This window comes from Pyrgilauda ruficollis, unplaced genomic scaffold (assembly GCF_017590135.1).
Source record: "Pyrgilauda ruficollis isolate IOZ18807 unplaced genomic scaffold, ASM1759013v1 scaffold64, whole genome shotgun sequence".
Classification (NCBI taxonomy): Eukaryota; Metazoa; Chordata; class Aves; order Passeriformes; family Passeridae; genus Pyrgilauda; species Pyrgilauda ruficollis.
In genome coordinates this window covers 2,512,704-2,529,204 of record NW_024528155.1, presented here as the reverse complement: position 1 = coordinate 2,529,204, position 16,501 = coordinate 2,512,704, and the positions used below count along the sequence as shown (strand labels likewise).

The 16,501-nt window shown below is 36.4% G+C and overlaps 1 long non-coding RNA gene across 1 annotated transcript in view; it reads left to right on the top strand.

The window, feature by feature from the left end:
- Positions 1–13,543, top strand: part of LOC121362579 — a 34,582-nt gene extending 21,039 nt beyond the window's left edge. The window contains exon 5 of the long non-coding RNA XR_005956538.1: positions 13,507–13,543. This is a non-coding gene — a long non-coding RNA (uncharacterized LOC121362579). The remainder of the gene's footprint in view (positions 1–13,506) is intronic.
- The last annotated feature ends 2,958 nt before the right edge of the window (positions 13,544–16,501 follow it).

Here is a 16,501-nt window from a genome sequence, read left to right as displayed (position 1 = left end):
TATATATATAAAGAATCTATAAAAATTCTTGGAGGGGAGATCACTGGATCGAAGTGGGTGAATTAAACTGCTTTCCAACTCCTTTAAGCTTCTGAATTCTCAGTACAATTTTGAATGAGGAAAAAATAATTTTCCTGCTCTTTACATGCAAGTCACAGTTTTCTTATGTGTTCCAAAGTACCCATGGCCTCAAAGCACTACTGCACAGCTGCTGCTACATATGTTGCTGCTGAAAGCTAAAACTTGCTGAAATAATCATTCCCAATGTTTGAAGAGAACATGTTTTAGGCACCGCTTGATGCATCTTGTTTCTTCAGGGAGCCTGAAGTCAGAGCACAAAACAGCAGTGACATCAAAAATTCAGGGTTGATGTGGGCTTTTGTTGTCCCCCCTCTCATCCCCACTCTGGTCTCCGGCAATGTGAAGGACTACAAAAAACTGCTTGCATCATAAATCTTTATTTCAGAGTAAGTGATAGGATTTATGCTTGTACATAATCGTCCATGTTGGATATAAGAGCTGTAAATTTTTATTTTGTACATGGAAGAAGGACAATACAGGGAACACAGTGTAAAATTTTAAAAGAGAAAACAAAGGAAAAGGCAGTTTTACACTATTCCACTGTCATCGGATGAAAGATGCATTAAACATAAGCTCACAGGATCAATCATACATACAGGTAAGATCAAACAAACCATATGGTAACCCTGAGAGACAGATGTCCTTCCCAATTCTTTCACTCCATCAAGATAAATAGCTATAGTTTGGTTACTTGACTGATGCAAATCAATAAAACTCTATTGAAATCTGCAGCAGTGCTGGGACATTTTTTCTCCATGAATCTGTTTCTCAAGTTTGGCCCACTATACAGTATTCAATGAAAGAGTAGTTCAATATGTTTTAAATTTGTTTTTATGCTCTTTTTTCTCCCTTGTACTTCAATACTGGCAGCTATGACAGACAGTGAGAAATGTTCAGAGAAAGAAATGGAACATGGAAAATATTGCTTTTTCAAACAGGGGGGAAAAGGCAAAAGAAACTTTAAAAAGTTGGAGGAGATGGGGTGAAAATTTTGGTTCTAATGCACCTGAATTCTTAATTTGTCACAAAGCTAGGAGTGATACAAAAATGTTGGTCATGCTTATGGACCTCACCAGAAGTGGGAAATGCCTGGCTGTTTTTGCAAATTAAACCCTTCAGATTTTATGGCTGACCATGGCATTCAGAAATTAACTTTAGTCAGGGAGGTTGGAAAATTCCCAGCAGTGCATGGTGTATCTATCCGTCTGTGATATTTTTACTGCCACTTGTCTTTGGAATTAAAGCTGGAAGGTGCTACCCACACTTGTGCAAAGCTTGTGAAAGAACTTTGCAGCACACAAGGGCTGAAAGTGTGAGGTTTGTGTGGTGCTGAGGCTGCATGATGCTCCAGTGCACAGAGCTGGATTTAATCCAAGGAGAAAAGGGCTATACACTGTATTGCCAGTCTAGTCACAACATGCTATTGAGGAGGACAATAATAAGGACACAGCATCTGGTGGAAGGAGGGACACAATTACTTGTCTTTTTTTCTCTTTCAAAACAGTGGCTTTAGTTGTCTTCTGACACCATTTTTAATTTCTGATGCTTCAATTTTAAATTTTCTGTGAGGCAAACCCAAGATGTGGCAATATAAATGGAGCCAGTTGTAATTTAGCTCAGTGTGAACTCTTGATTGTTTTTGAATATGCAATTGCAGCCACAGGGATGGTGAAATCAAATTGGAGTAGAAAGCCACCATCCAAAGACAGTACCTCTTTACATCAAGAGAATCTGTATGGCAGAAAGGCTTTTCCGTACAGGCTGATGCAGGGCACAGAAACCCTGCTCTGCACATTTGAACCAGAGCTGGGAAAATGAGCTAACAAATGTTGCTCATGAATATTCATAAACATCTTCAAAGGAAGGAATTTATCCATGTTGACATCTCATTTATGTCTGCATTCTGCCAAAGTGTAATCATGAACAATCCAGTAGGCACACAATTTAAACTACATTTTAAATTAAAACAATGGCATCTATTAAAAACTCAATTTTTTTTCATTGAAACTATGTTCATATCACCCTTCCTAACATATTTAAAAATGAAGAGCACAAAATGAAGATTTTGTGCGGGGCATCTTACTGGGAGTTCTCACACCTGTAAAATGACTTCATGAGAACAGCGATTCCCCAAATACTCACTTGGAAAGGGCAAGGATTTTGGCTTATTTGGGGACATATTTCCACATTTGTCTATAACTGTACTATACAGAAAAATATCAGAGAGTTTAGTTCCCAAAATCTCAGAAATAGTCCAGTTAAATTCCAGGTTATAGATCAGCATAAATTGTTTTATTTTATGTGGATTAATAAGCGTTTCTCTGCTGAAGGCTTTGAATTTGCTGGTTTTTTGTGCAGTTGGCTTGTTCTTCTTCATACAAACTGCATCTGAAGATTTCCAGAATCTGGAAGAACCTTAGCCTGTGCAAGTAACTCACATTTGACATTGTGCCTAAATGCAGTGGAACCATCATTGTGTCCTTTCCTCCCCAAAAACTCCCAGAGTTCTGAGAATTTTTACTAAAGTCACAAACGTGGCTTTGTTCAGGAGTGTGAAATCATCCCATGCCTGTCAGCAGCACACTGACAAGGACTAATGTTGTTATTGTGCTATCTACAGGTTGAACATAATCTCTGCAAAGATTCATTTGCCAGAACCTTTCCTTTAAATCCATACTCTCAGGACTATATAATGTGCCTACTCTTTAAAGACACCTCCCTTCTGTAGCCTGCAGCTGGAGGTTCATGTACTGCAGGTTCATGCTTGCTGTCAGTCAAATAAATGCTTTCAATTTTTCATAACAAGCAGTGTCTTCAAGTTTAAAAGAAAATAATAATAATAATAAAAGAGACTGAGAGAGAAGTTATCTCAAGAAGCAAACTCCAATATATTCCAAGGTTAGTGCTGTATAATTAATGGCATTACCAAATGAAGCTGAAAGTGTAGAGTCTGCAAAAGGCTAATAACAAGGATTGGACATGCACTTTCTTTTTCATTCATGTTCTTACAGTTTCTTGTGAGCCTAATTGAAGTCAGGAGGGCTTTTACAGATGACATTTTCAAATGTGGCTCTGATCAATGGCAAACAGTGCATGTGCCCTATGGAAAAACCTCTTGCCATGTATTGCTAAGGAAAAAAAAAAAAAGAAAGAAGTCTTGCTCTACTCATTTTTGATTAAAGTTGCAGCCGGATATGTTACATTAGAAAACTGGGAGAAGAGAAGTATTTTCAGCTGGCACAATGGCCATATGCATTTTTTCTCTCTAGGATTACATTCAGTAAGGTTTTTTTAATGGAAACAGACACATGTTGCCAAAAAACTGTTAAAGATATCAAGTTTGCTTCAAAGTCTGTAAAACAATGGAATGTAGACAAATGCTGGAAAACACTTCTAAATTAATCCTTCTGGCATTAGATTATTCTGTGATAAAAATTCACTTTAACAAGTAGGTCAGAGTACAGCTGCTAAAAGTAAGCAACCTGATGCAATGGAGGCTATGGTTTTAAGCACTATCAAAATGATCTTGGATTAATTGCTTTCCCGCTGGCAGTAAAGGTTATTTATAGAACATACTTTAAAAAAAGAAGGAACCTGAATATCTCTAATCTTCTACTAACCTTCTACAGCAAATGGCGTAACATTAGCTCTGTGTGCATTTCTGAATGCAGTTTTTAATTATAACTTCCCATGTTTACATGAGCTTTGGTTTGCTTTCCAAAAATCTCACAAACAATTCCTGCAGATGACCTGTGTGTAGTGGTGAATTTCTCCATAAAGTGAGTATTGATGAGCTGAAAAGTTCAGTGAACAGGAAAATTCTGCTGCTTTTATTGCCAGTGTGACAGGTTACTTTATTACCATGCCTTTCACAGCAATTTAACAGTTACCCTGGTAACAGATTCAGTGAGGTAATGGGATCAGAGGCATTAGAGGAGAGGAAAGGCTAGCGACAAGAGAAAACCATCTGCTGGCTTATGTTCTCGGGGCTGTTTGCTCACTGCGAGCTTCTGACAATCATTGTACTTGGATGTAAATGAAGCAGGTTAAACCACAGGCCTGCCCTATTTAGCTGTACTCTGGTGATTTGTCTTTCTAATTCTATTGAAATAATAATCAGGATTTGTTTCTGATTAATTAACTAACCTTTTGGTAAAAAGATTAGATAACGAAATTGCTGCCTATTCAGAGATAATGAGATTTTTATTACTCTGTCAAAAGGAAAGAAAAAAAGTACATTTATGTGTCACCAGCCACCATGTCAAGGGACAAAAATAAAGATTTAAATCTTTATGTCAGACATTTATTTCCTCCACAGATTAAGTATATATTGTATTCTATGGGTGCATATAATCATATTTAAAACTTTTCAGACAAGCTTTTAAAACACCAAATAAAACACTAAATATATCTAAACCATTATGTATTTTTCTTTAATTTGTTCCAAAAGAATTCTCCTTGTGGAAAAGAAAAACTTGATGATTCAGAAATCATGCTGATGCGTGGATGTACTATGTGGTATTTATATAAGTGCAGAAATGTGAAGAAAACAGTAAAATTTCAGTGTGAGTACTAAAGAATGACATATGTAAGCAGACTGCTATTATATCTTGACTGATAGAGTAGTTAGAATAGAAAATGCTTTTACATATAGAAGATTTACCTGTGTGTTTTAAACACCATGCAGGATACTGAAAGCTTTTATAAGTAAATAAGAAATATTAACAAATATTTTTTAGAGTCAAATACTCTTAGAGTCTCCTCTGAAAGGCTCCTTGAGAAGGCACAGCTGCCACCTTTGAGTGACCCAGACTTGCAGAAGGTCCCCGCCAGACCCCCATGGTTGGGCTGCAGCCCGAGCAGTGCCTGCCCACCAGCACCTCATGTTTCATCATGGCCACCCCTGGCAAGGGACATAAAACACCTAAAAACTTGTTCCTGGGATCACTAAGCCAGTACAGCTGTGAAATATGCTATCCATACTCTGGTGGCACATCTGTGAGGCCATCGGCCATGTGCTGCCCCAGGGGTGTCCAGGCAAACTCGTGGAGACAGAAACACAACAAGTGCACAGCATTTCCTGTGGCTTACCCACTGCAAGAAGAGCTTTGTGCTCTGCTGACTGTCAAGACATTAACTGTGATTTGTTAATTAATAGATCTCTACAAACAATTGTGATGGGAGCATTTGCTGTCATGTGTACAAAGCAAGAGGAAATATAGGACACAGCAGAGCATTTTGTTGCAGTGGAGTTAATGAATGCACTCTCAGATTTGAGGTGACACGTACATTGGTGGCTTTTGGTTTGCTTCATTACTTTTACTTTTACATGTAAACATGAAAGGCTTTCATATGCTGAAAGTCCCTGCTTTTCCCCAGTGGTGTATATCGCTGAAAGCCAGCCAGAAGAGCGACCCAGTTAGAGAAAATGTCTTTGGTAAAGAGATCTGATGCTGAGCATTTTCCTCCCTGTTCCCTTAGGGGAACCGGGGCACACTCCTACACAACCTCATAGTTTCCAGTTGCTGATTACCAAGCGTGGACAGAATTTCTGCCTTTCTGCCCAGGCTTTCATCTGTTGCAGCTATGACAAAGGATGCTTTCTGCTACCAACAGAAAATTGTCTCCTCTTTCGCTATCCTCCAGAAATTCTTACTGCACGTTTTTGACCCCTGATAGCCAAAATCACTCGAAAGGCAAGCAAGGCTCTTGGCTCTGTACCAGCTGTAAAGCTCTGCTTTCCATCTCTTCTTCCCCTCTACCCATGTGAAATTTAGATTTAGCTTTAGTTATTCTTATTAAAATTAGCAAAATATTATCAGAGTATCTCAGCTAAAGAGAATAACTATAGTTTTCCTTTTTCCAGACAATGACATCTGCAGCTCTACAGTTTCATGAAATGTCTATACTTAACAAAAACATTACTTCATTTTCATGGTATTTCTTTTGTGCCTAGGAGCAACCCTGTAATTGTTCACTTCAATTACAACATTACTATTTTATATTGAAACCCATTTTATCTGCATGCCAGCTTTTTATTTGTTTTACCAACTATATCTATTTCCATTACTGCAAGGCTGATAGTTTGTCTCAAGAGGAAATCAAATCCATTAATTCAGAAATTTCAAGCACGGCTGCCTCTGCCATAAGCAGCATTTCTTATGCTAATAGCAAATGTGCTGAGACTGAAAAGAACTGACACAGCTCTGTTTTTTATCATAACTTAAGCATTTATGTAAAAAGGCAAATCCAATAGTACTAGGAAACTATAAGTGTTATTATATATAATTCACTTTACTGAGCACTGCATACAGCCTGGTTTGTGCAACTGTGTCTTAAATCATGCTGTTTGTGGTTTAACTCACTTGACATTTGGGGTCTGCTTTTGATCTTGGGTACCTCAATGAAAATCTGCCATTGTTCATCTAGCAACAATACAATTATTTCCGATTTACCACAGACAAATGGAGATCTGGATATGTTCAGCTTGCTTATTGTATTTCATCTCACAATCACAATACTAAACTAGCTTTGGACTCTGTATTTACAAACACAGAAAATGCATTATGGAAGTAGGACATCTTTTTTTCCCAGCCACAAAAAATAGCCATTTCAAAGACAAATTAAGTATTTCCAAGAAGCTGTATCCTTCCAACACCTTACAAAAATAAATGCTTCCCCCACTTCCCACTGCCTCCTCATTTAATGCACTTAGTCCTGTTGTATCACATGGGCTGTGTTCAATTAGATAGTTTAACAAGATAAACTCTGACTTTGACCCAGAAAAAAGCAAACCAGATTGCTGCTGAATTCTACGTTAGCTTTTCCAGGCTTTGTGACCTGTTTATGTCAATGAAAAATGCAAGAGATCCTTATCGTGAGGGCCAAATTAGTTTCTTAGGGTTTGTGTTTTTCTTAATATATATGTGTGCACAGACAGAGTGTACAAGAAAACTGTGCCATTCTTGCCCTTCATTTTTGCAGCAAAACCCTTTAGTGCTGTAAATCAGATCTCATTGGGAGATCTTATACACTGGCCGCCGATAAGCTGTTGAGAAGCAGACAGGGCTTTTAGGAATTGCTGAACCATGAAGCTGACCTGCTTAGTGTTTTGTTGTAGGCTATTAAATCCAGGATTGGTGTTTTAAGATGATTCTGCTTTCTTCTTCCCTTGGCCTGGTTAAGCAACTCTACCCCCACCTCATTATTTAGATGATTAAAATAAAAAATAAAATGAGAAACCTGTTTGAAAATCCTTCCTTCACCCATCAAATTAATGAGAGTGACTTACATTGACGTAGTTTATGGCCTTGGAAATTTGACACTAATTTTGCAACTGAGAAAAGATTTACTAACTTTGCACACAACTCAGCTTTGGTAGCAGGGGAATGACATTCTTTTCTCCAAAAACAAGCACTACATTTTTGTAAACATGTTATTTGGTTGTCTCATTGTAAATGGATCCCAGTTGGGTAATACGACTTCTTCCCACTAGCATATTGACAATTATGCATGAAAAGACCAAGCTCAAAGGATTATATTTCATCTAGAATGCTTTCATTTTCCAATTTTTTCAAGTGTTTTGCAGTGTACCTGCTAGTGCCTAGTTAGAAGCATGCTGGTTCTCTGCACATCTCTTTCATACTGAGAAAGAAATTAAATGTACCCTTTTATTTTTTTCTCTGTTTGACGAGTGTTAACAAGTGCAGCATTTGAGAAAACCCAGCTAAATACAGCTCTGTAGCTGTTGCTACTAAATAAAGCAAAAGCCACCTGGTGACAAAGTTCACTGGGGTGTCGTTTCTTTGTGTGGCTGAAAGAAAGAGAAGAAGAGAAGAAAAAGAACTCACATACTCATTGAAGTAAATCTCATTGAATCACATTCAGGAGACAAAACCATAATGTGGATGTTGTATATGTGTGTGGGTGTGTGTATATATATATATATACATATATATATATATATATATATATATATTTTTGCATGTAGACAGACGCATCTCAGAGATTCTCTTTTATAGGAATTAAGGCATTCAAATTCAGGAAGTGGAAAAAAAGTATTTAAAACTAGATATTACTCTGCTACAAAATGTAATTTTTTTGAAGTCAAGCATGTTTTTATCACAAGTACATTTTTATCTCCATTTTTTTTGGACCTCTGATGTAAATTCAATTGCCATTGGACTGTTTTCACATGATCACTCTGTTTATTTAAAGAGTTTTATAATGACTTAGGAAATCTGAGTTCTCATTATAATGGTCTTATTTAATGAAGATGTCTGGTTTTAGTTTTCCTGTAGTCAAAAAGGAGAGGTGTGAGAAGCAAAAGAATCACAAAACAATAGAGGCCAACACATTAGAATGAAAAAGGATTTAATTTGTATATCATATACAAATTCTTGTGCTTTTCAGGAATTAAATTTAATTACTGTGCAATCTTTCTCCTTGTCTGTTCATCTATTGTTCTTGTTGTAATTGCTCATTTATTACTTTTAGCACAAAGGATCAAATTGAAAATTCAGCTTCAGTATCCAGGCCACATCCTTAACACTGGTAGTCTTTATAATTTCAACAGCTGTGCATGAGACTGCTAGTATTTTCCACATTCTGGGGCAGCAAAATTTGTTTTCCTCCTTGTATTTTATAGGCTTACGTTTCACTATAAGCCTTATGTGTGTATTCAAGCTTGAGATGATGAACAGGCTTTTAGGGCAGTCAGATCACAAGGTTAAAGGTTTGTTGTTCAGGATTTTTAAACAGCATTCCCACAACTGCTGCTCAATTTGCTGCTGTGTCCTATCTGCAAAATAGCAAAATAATAACTCTGTTAGAAAGTAACGTTATGTCCTGCTGTGGGACTACTTCTACTCTGGCTAGAAAAAGCAACATAGAAGCTCATTACTGAGAAAGCATGTAAGGCTACTGCAGCAAAATTTAGATTATTTCCACAGTAATTACTGATTTCTAGTATCATAGCTATAAATATTTGTGCCAATACTGCATAAAGTACATACCTTTAGAACATCAACAGTTCCTTCTAATGATTCTTTCCAGTTTAGATACTGTACTCCTCCATCAATCCCCTGCCTTCTGATCAACATTTGCTGATTCAGAAATTGCCTGTTTAATTAGAAATTCATTTTTAATATAATTTAAATCAGAAAAAGAATAATTAGATTTCTTTTTCCAACACATTCAACAAAAGAGAGAACTAATTTGCACTCAAGGACTCCTGCCCCCCACAAAAGTGTCCTACATTTCTCCTAAAGTGTCCCACACTCTGGGTGTGATTTTAGACACTAAAAGATTGACAACCTGCACTGGTCATCCAGTTATTGGAAAAAAGCACAAATATTTCCAATTGGAGATTTGCTCCCTGTGCATTTCCTTCTTGGTTAGAGATGGAGCAAGATTAGCTAGCCTACAGGAGGCAGATAAACTCTGTTTGGGAGTGAATCCCACCCTCTGTTACCTGGGCTGTATGAGCCATGTGGCTCAAACAGCATTCAGGGGGGCTAAGTGTGATCATTGTCTTAGGATGACCTGAACTAATGCTTTTGTGGTGCTCCTATCTGAATTTAAATTGTTCATTTTCCCCTTACCCTGCCCTTCAGAACTCTTAAAATATCTTTTTCTAGTCTAAATGCAACTTCTGACAAGCAATGAGTGAGAATATCTGTTTGCTCAGCTGGTCAGGAATGTCCAGTCACCTGTAAGCAATTTACATGATATCTGAGAGGTCTGTTCTCAAATCAGTGCACAAATAGAATTCCCATTAACAGCGATACAGGTTATGAACAAGCACGAAAGTAAAGAAACCGCCTCATTAGAGATAATGAAACACCAGTCTCTTGGAGTTCTGAAAGGTAGTGGCAGCCATATTTACTTTGAAATGAAATTAACACAAAGCTAAAAATGAAATATTGAACTGGTAAAACAAGGAAAAGTAATCTAGAGCTTGAAGTTCTGTGCAGCCCTACATGCAGTCCCTTCATGGAGACATATGCACATTTTACAATCCTGCTGCAAATATCTGCTTTGCAAGCATTTGTTTTGCAAGATGAATTGGAAAAAAAATATATGCAGACATGATCAGGTCTTCTTGGGTCAACACAAAAGCACAAGGAAGAAGAAAACCCAGAATTTTTGTCAGGACACCAGGAGTTTCTGATGATTGGCTGCATTTCCAGATACTGCTGAAAACCATATTTTTATTTATTGTTTTTATTTATTGTTTTTTGACAATTGCCTTTATCCCAGCTATTTGTCTGTAAGTGCTCCTTTGGACATGAATTTTTAGGTCGCCATGAACTCCTCATTGTCGAGTTACGACAATTTATTTCCATTTTAGCTTAAAGAAGAATTTTTCCTCAGTGAAGTTTGGTATACATTATATTTAGTGTATTTACAGAATACAGTCTTCACGTCTTTGGTTTTGGCAGTTTCATGTTAGAGAGACTTTCTTTACTGTCCACCAAGAAAACATTATTTTCAAGGCCATTCTAGAAGAACATATTAACTTTGTCTAAACTTATCTTATGGGAATGTGGATTCTGAATGGTTTCCTAGATAAGGACTCACCATTGATTTCTAGATTAAGACTTCCTTTAAAACAATATGTTTTGAAATACCCCACGATTTAATTGGTTTTGTTTCACAAACAATTTACATTAGTAGCTTGTAGTCATTCTCTTTTAAATAAATACTTACTTTGTTTCTTCATTTGCTTGATGAGCCCACAGCATGTCACAGAAATTCTTTTTACCTTCAAGTGTGTGACCTTGACCTCTGTATCTTTTTTCTTTGGATAATCAGTCCTCAGGGTAAGCCAGTTTGTTAATGAACCTACTCTGCAATGATAAATGTTTCCTATTTAATCCTCTTTGAGAAATATGCTTCAGGTTAGAATATATTGCTTGGAATATTACACCAGTATTTTAAGCATAACTGGTATCAGTTATGCTTAAAATATCAAATGAAACCAGCCTAAATCCCAGGTTATCTTCTTCTGACCAAAAAACTCTGATCAAGCAACCTGCAGACATTTCCATTTATTCAGTACCTTAGTATTCTTACAGTTCTTTCCTCTCTTTGGATTTTACTGAATATGTTTACAAATTTTTAAGACATGCCAGTATATTTTAAATTAATAGATATTCTGTAAAATCTTGGTTCAGGAAATAGGTGTCTCACTAAGTCTTAACTGGAAATATTAATGTATGTGTTAATTATTTCAGCATTTAAAATCAGAGCAGTTGCCTATGTTGTTATATTCCTTCACTACATTGAATTCTTAGCAGCATGTTTTGTTAAAAACTTACCACTATTCATTTGAAAATTCTCTTCATAAATATTTGACAATAGTTGCTGAAGCTATTCTGTTTCAGCACTGCAGGACATTTGTTGTTTTTTTACTAAAATGTCTGTGAAAGCACAAAAACAATTCCCTAGAAACAACCAAAAGAGATTTTCACTGCAGATTTTCTATCAATAGCTGAAACTATTTTGATAGTATTGATCTCATTACTTTACAGTTATAGGAATATAGTAATAATAAGTTTATGTCTGTAGGAAGCTTTGGCTTTGTTTCACCTTGGAAAGGTTGAGAAAGCACAAGTTTTTCTGCTAAATTAAAATGGCTTATCTTGGTAGACATAAATCCTAGACCCTGACAGAAAAAAGAAAGTGGGACAGCTTGATGGCTTTTTACAGAGACAATGTGAGAGGACAGGACTTTGTTTAATCAGAGCCCATCCCGTTACTAACCTTGGGTTAGTGAGACTTTCTGGGAAAGGTTTCTAAGGTAGTATAGAGCTTTTTTCTACCTTTGTTCACATACATTATTTCTGTGGGTCATGTGGGCAGTTTTAGCTGGAAATAAAGATATTGTACTGAGGGACTTGAGTTTGGGAAATGCTGGAAAGAAGACACTAAATGCTGACCTCAGAAGAAGCTGAGTAATAAATAGTGCAGCTGGGCTTCAGGATCCAGTTAGAGACAGAAGACAAGATTTCATTTTCAGGCTTCCACCACAGATTATTTAGCCCTGGCAGGACTGTACATTCATAGTGGTACTAGACTTCATGGTAGTTTTCTAATGAAAATACATTTGTTTTAGCTGTCTTTTGACAATATGTTTAGAATCTCTGTTCAAAACATTTGTCTAGGGAACTGTAACAAGCTCTTGATATATGCCCAATTTCCTTACCAATGAAGAAATTGTTTCAAGAAGGATAGATGTCCTGAAATGGGAGCTATTCAAGCATCTACAGGAAATAAATAAATAGTAAATTGATGTCTATTTCACTTGTTTTCATTGTATCACATATCTTCTCTATTTCTTTAAACAGTGAAACTATGCTAATTTATCCTTTGTTTAGTAATTTGGAAAATCTGTCCATTTTTTTCCCTTACTGTCCAAGGGATTCCTATGAATTCAGAGGTGGTTAAATCTCCATTAAGTACAATTTCTAAGTACTGTCAATATTTGGCAACTACATAGTTAAATAGTTTGAACTTATTGAGAGCTTAGACTGACACACTTTTCCGCCCTTATTTCCAGAAGCAAGACCTGGAATATAATTTCTTGTCCTTTCAACTTTACAAGATAATGTAATATGAGATTTAACTGGCCTTGGTCCTATTAATTGCTCTGAGCAAATACTGCCTGTTCCATGCTGTACATGTCACTTTTAATGCTATGTGAGATTAACACTTCACAGCCTTTGCAAGAATTGTTTTTGTACTTCTCTACTTTACTGAGGTGTGACATTGTTGGAGGGAAAGCCCTGACAAAGACTTTTTACAGCTGTTGTGCTCTTCTGTAGTCAGACCTTGTCAGAAAACTTTTTTTTTTTTTTTTTTTTTTTTTTTTTTTGGGTTTTTTTTTTTTTTTTTTTTTTTTTTTTTTTTTTTTTTTGTTTTTTTTTTTGTTTTTTTTTTTTTTGTTCTGCCTTTCTAGCTATGTCCAGCATTGTAGAAATTATGTTTAAGAAGACCGAGTTGTATATTTGAATTTATAGCCTTCATTGCAACAGATATGTCCAGTCTGGAAAGGTATAAAGAATGTGGAATAAATTAAAAATCTAACTTCCTTAAAAAATTAACTCAAGGAAATAGTTCTTAATGTCAGATGCTTTCTAGGAAGTTATGCTTTTTGCTTCTTACGGTGCACTGTGTGAAGTCCAGCCCAGCAAAGTTAGTGGAGCATCATAGTAATGCTTGTCCTTTCTTCAAACCCGGCACAATCTTACATTGGTCAAAAACTACTTCTGCAGCACCATGACAGAGCAACACACCTCAATCCACCTTTTGCCATGGAGTACAAAAAAATAGGCAAAAGCTAGAGTATCAATGTGCAGCAATTGATGTTGGCTGAAGATTTCTCCAGGCTGTGTTAATTGCTTGCTGTTTTCTTGGCTACAGACCAGCTGATGTTCCTTCCAGGTCTCTGTACTGAGGGTGAGTATGGATGTACATTTTTTATCATTGTTTGTCATGCTATTCAGGCCAGTAGAATGATCCCAGCAGAAATTCCCCTTTATGACTTTTTCCCCCTGGCTGGTGTACCAGCTCATGCCAGTAATATAGTTTTTTTCTACAAAGCATTTTTCTTTGTATTCTTAATTGTTCAAAGACAATTTAAAAGCAAAACAAGTAAGTACATCAAGGACATCTTCTCAAGACTATTTTGTAAATGTTCAGAAAGCCCAAAGTATTGTGAGACTCCAATGACCCGGGATCAAATCTGCCTATCACCAGGTTAGAGCCTATGAGCAAGTGTGAGCAGGATTAGATGGTGCAGTGCTTATAGAATGTTGCACCTCTGTTATGTTTAGCCCCACACACTGACATGAGTCATGTCTCAGCTCCCATAAGCCACTAACGGGCTTGTTCCTCCTCTGAAGTGGGACATTTGCCTCTCTGCTCGTAGATACAAAAGCCAGCACTGGCTTGAGCTGGTCTGCCATTGGATATTGAAATTTCAGTCTTCCCAGCAGCCCTTCAAGAAATGATGAGTAACCTGCCTGATATTTTACTACAGCCATAATATTTTGGATTCTTGATCCTTCCAATCACTTCTAAATACTGCTAAATAGTTTGTAATTAAGAAATGACTGCTGTTTTATGGGGACACAGGTAAATGTGCATATCCAGGTTGCCACCATCAATGGGAGTGCACCAATGCCTCAGTGCCTCTTTTGGTAATGGCAGTATCGCTGGTGCTTACAGGAACCAGCTATCAATGCAGGTCACTAACCCCCATCTCAACCATGGTGACTGTGTGAGTGATAATTCCAATATACAGAGCCCTGCAATCCTGTCCTGTCCCTGGTTTGGTTTTTTTTTTGGTTTTTTTTTTTTTTGTTTGTTTGTTTGTTTGGGTTTTTTTGTTTTGTTTTGGTTTGGTTTTGGGTTTTTTGGTTTTTTTTTTTGTTGTTGTTGTTGTTGTTTTTGGTTTTTTGTTTTGTTTGGTTTGTTTTTTTGTTTTTTGTTTTGTTTGGTTTTGTTTTTTTGTTTTTTGGTTTTTTTTTTTTTGCTTTGTTTTGTTTGGTTTTTTGTTTTGTTTTGATTTTTGGGTTTTTTGGTTTTTTTTTTTTTTTGTGTGTGTATCACTTCTTTAATATTTTTTAAATTATTTAAATTATTTATTTCTTTTTCTTCTCTTTGACCTCAATTTGCATAGCAAAGGCTTAATATGACTAAACCATTCAGCTTACAGTCTTTCACGCTGAAACATGGTTTACCTTTTTTCTCTGATTTCTGATCAGGCCAATGCTGCCAGGATGTTCTCTAAGGAGAATCCACCATTTGCTCTTTGCATCATTCTCCTGGGAAGTCACCATGGAACTTCGTGCTCAACAAGGAGCAGTAATATTTATTTCCCTTTGCAGGGCAATCCACAACTGCTGGAAGCACAGCCTAATGCATTTTGGCACACTGAAAAATACAGGCTCTAAGCATTTTTCTCTCACTCCCTTTTAGGACCAGCCATGCTGGAGATCTGTACTCTCTCTCCAGCTGTGAGGGAAGTGAACATGTATAACCTTTCTTTCATGCAGGTCAGGAACGAGTGAGACATTCTCAGTCCTCTTCATTCACTCATTCATTAAAGGTTAGTGCAAACTAGGAAGAAAGGACTGAAATTTTTATTTAAAAATATTTATTTCATAGTGTGTAAGCAAGTGAAAATAACTGCCTGTAGGGAAATGTTAAGATTGTATCTCACTGTTTTAACATCGATCTACTACATGTTTATGATCCTTTAGGAGCTTGTAAATACAATGATGACATTTGAAGAGTCATAGAAGTAAAGAACTCTATAAAAATCCTTTGTAAATTAGTTAGAAGTGATGGGGAAAAGATCCTACATAAAAGTTTGTTTTAGATTAATTTCCAGATATTTACGTTTCTAATACACTGCATTTTGTGACTCTGGAAAGACAAGAAGAATATGTTATCTAAATTTCCTGAATATTGCATGTTACACATAGATTATTCTTCTTCTCAAGTGCAATAATTCTTTGTTACTGACATTGATTAGAAGTAATGTGGAAAATAAAGGTATATAAGCCCACATTTAAAACATTTTTACTGATAGTAGGTCCTTCATTTGAAAGATCTATAAGATCATATTTTATCTGTATATATATACTTGCTGCTGGACTAAAAGTTGAGGGATTTTAAGCTTCATTATAGATAATGCATTATAAGGTGATAGTCAAAAATATATATATACTCTCTTTTCATATTTTCTACTGACAGTACTGATTCTCCACTGCAAATCAGTCTGACACATATAACTTCTAATAATTATGTTAGGTTGCAGCTGTAAAGTGAGTATCACAAACTTTTAATAAAACTGGCCCAGCTTCATGACGTGTCTATGAGGTAAGCAACAGGTCAAAAAGTGGCCTACTACAGATGTCTGAAAGAGGTTGTTCTAGACAGAAAATCTGTAACTGCTAAATGCATAATCACTGCTATAGAGTTAGCTATTGCTCTTCGTTGGTTTGTGAGACTCACTGATAATTCAATCTTGCAAAATCTTGCCTTTGATTTTTGTGAAAATTTAGCAGATGAATTTTGCCAGACTCCATCTTATTTTTGTTGATTCACTGTGGGTAAAAGAATCTCCTACAGCTCTGTAGCCTTCTCCCAAACAGCCCACACTTACAATTGGTGGATTTTGCAGCCGAAATTTGTATAGAAAATGGGAATGTGTGTTTTACAACATCTAACATGCAGGCCCAACTTACACTGCATTGTGAAGAAGCATTGGGGAACTGGAGGTAGGGGGGAGAAACTGCTGTAGAATTTTGGAAGGATTAGTAAAAATTGCAATCGTACAATTTTGCCACACCAAGAAATTTAATATATTAGTAAAAGCTAGAATGGGGCAATGGCAGATTAGCACCTG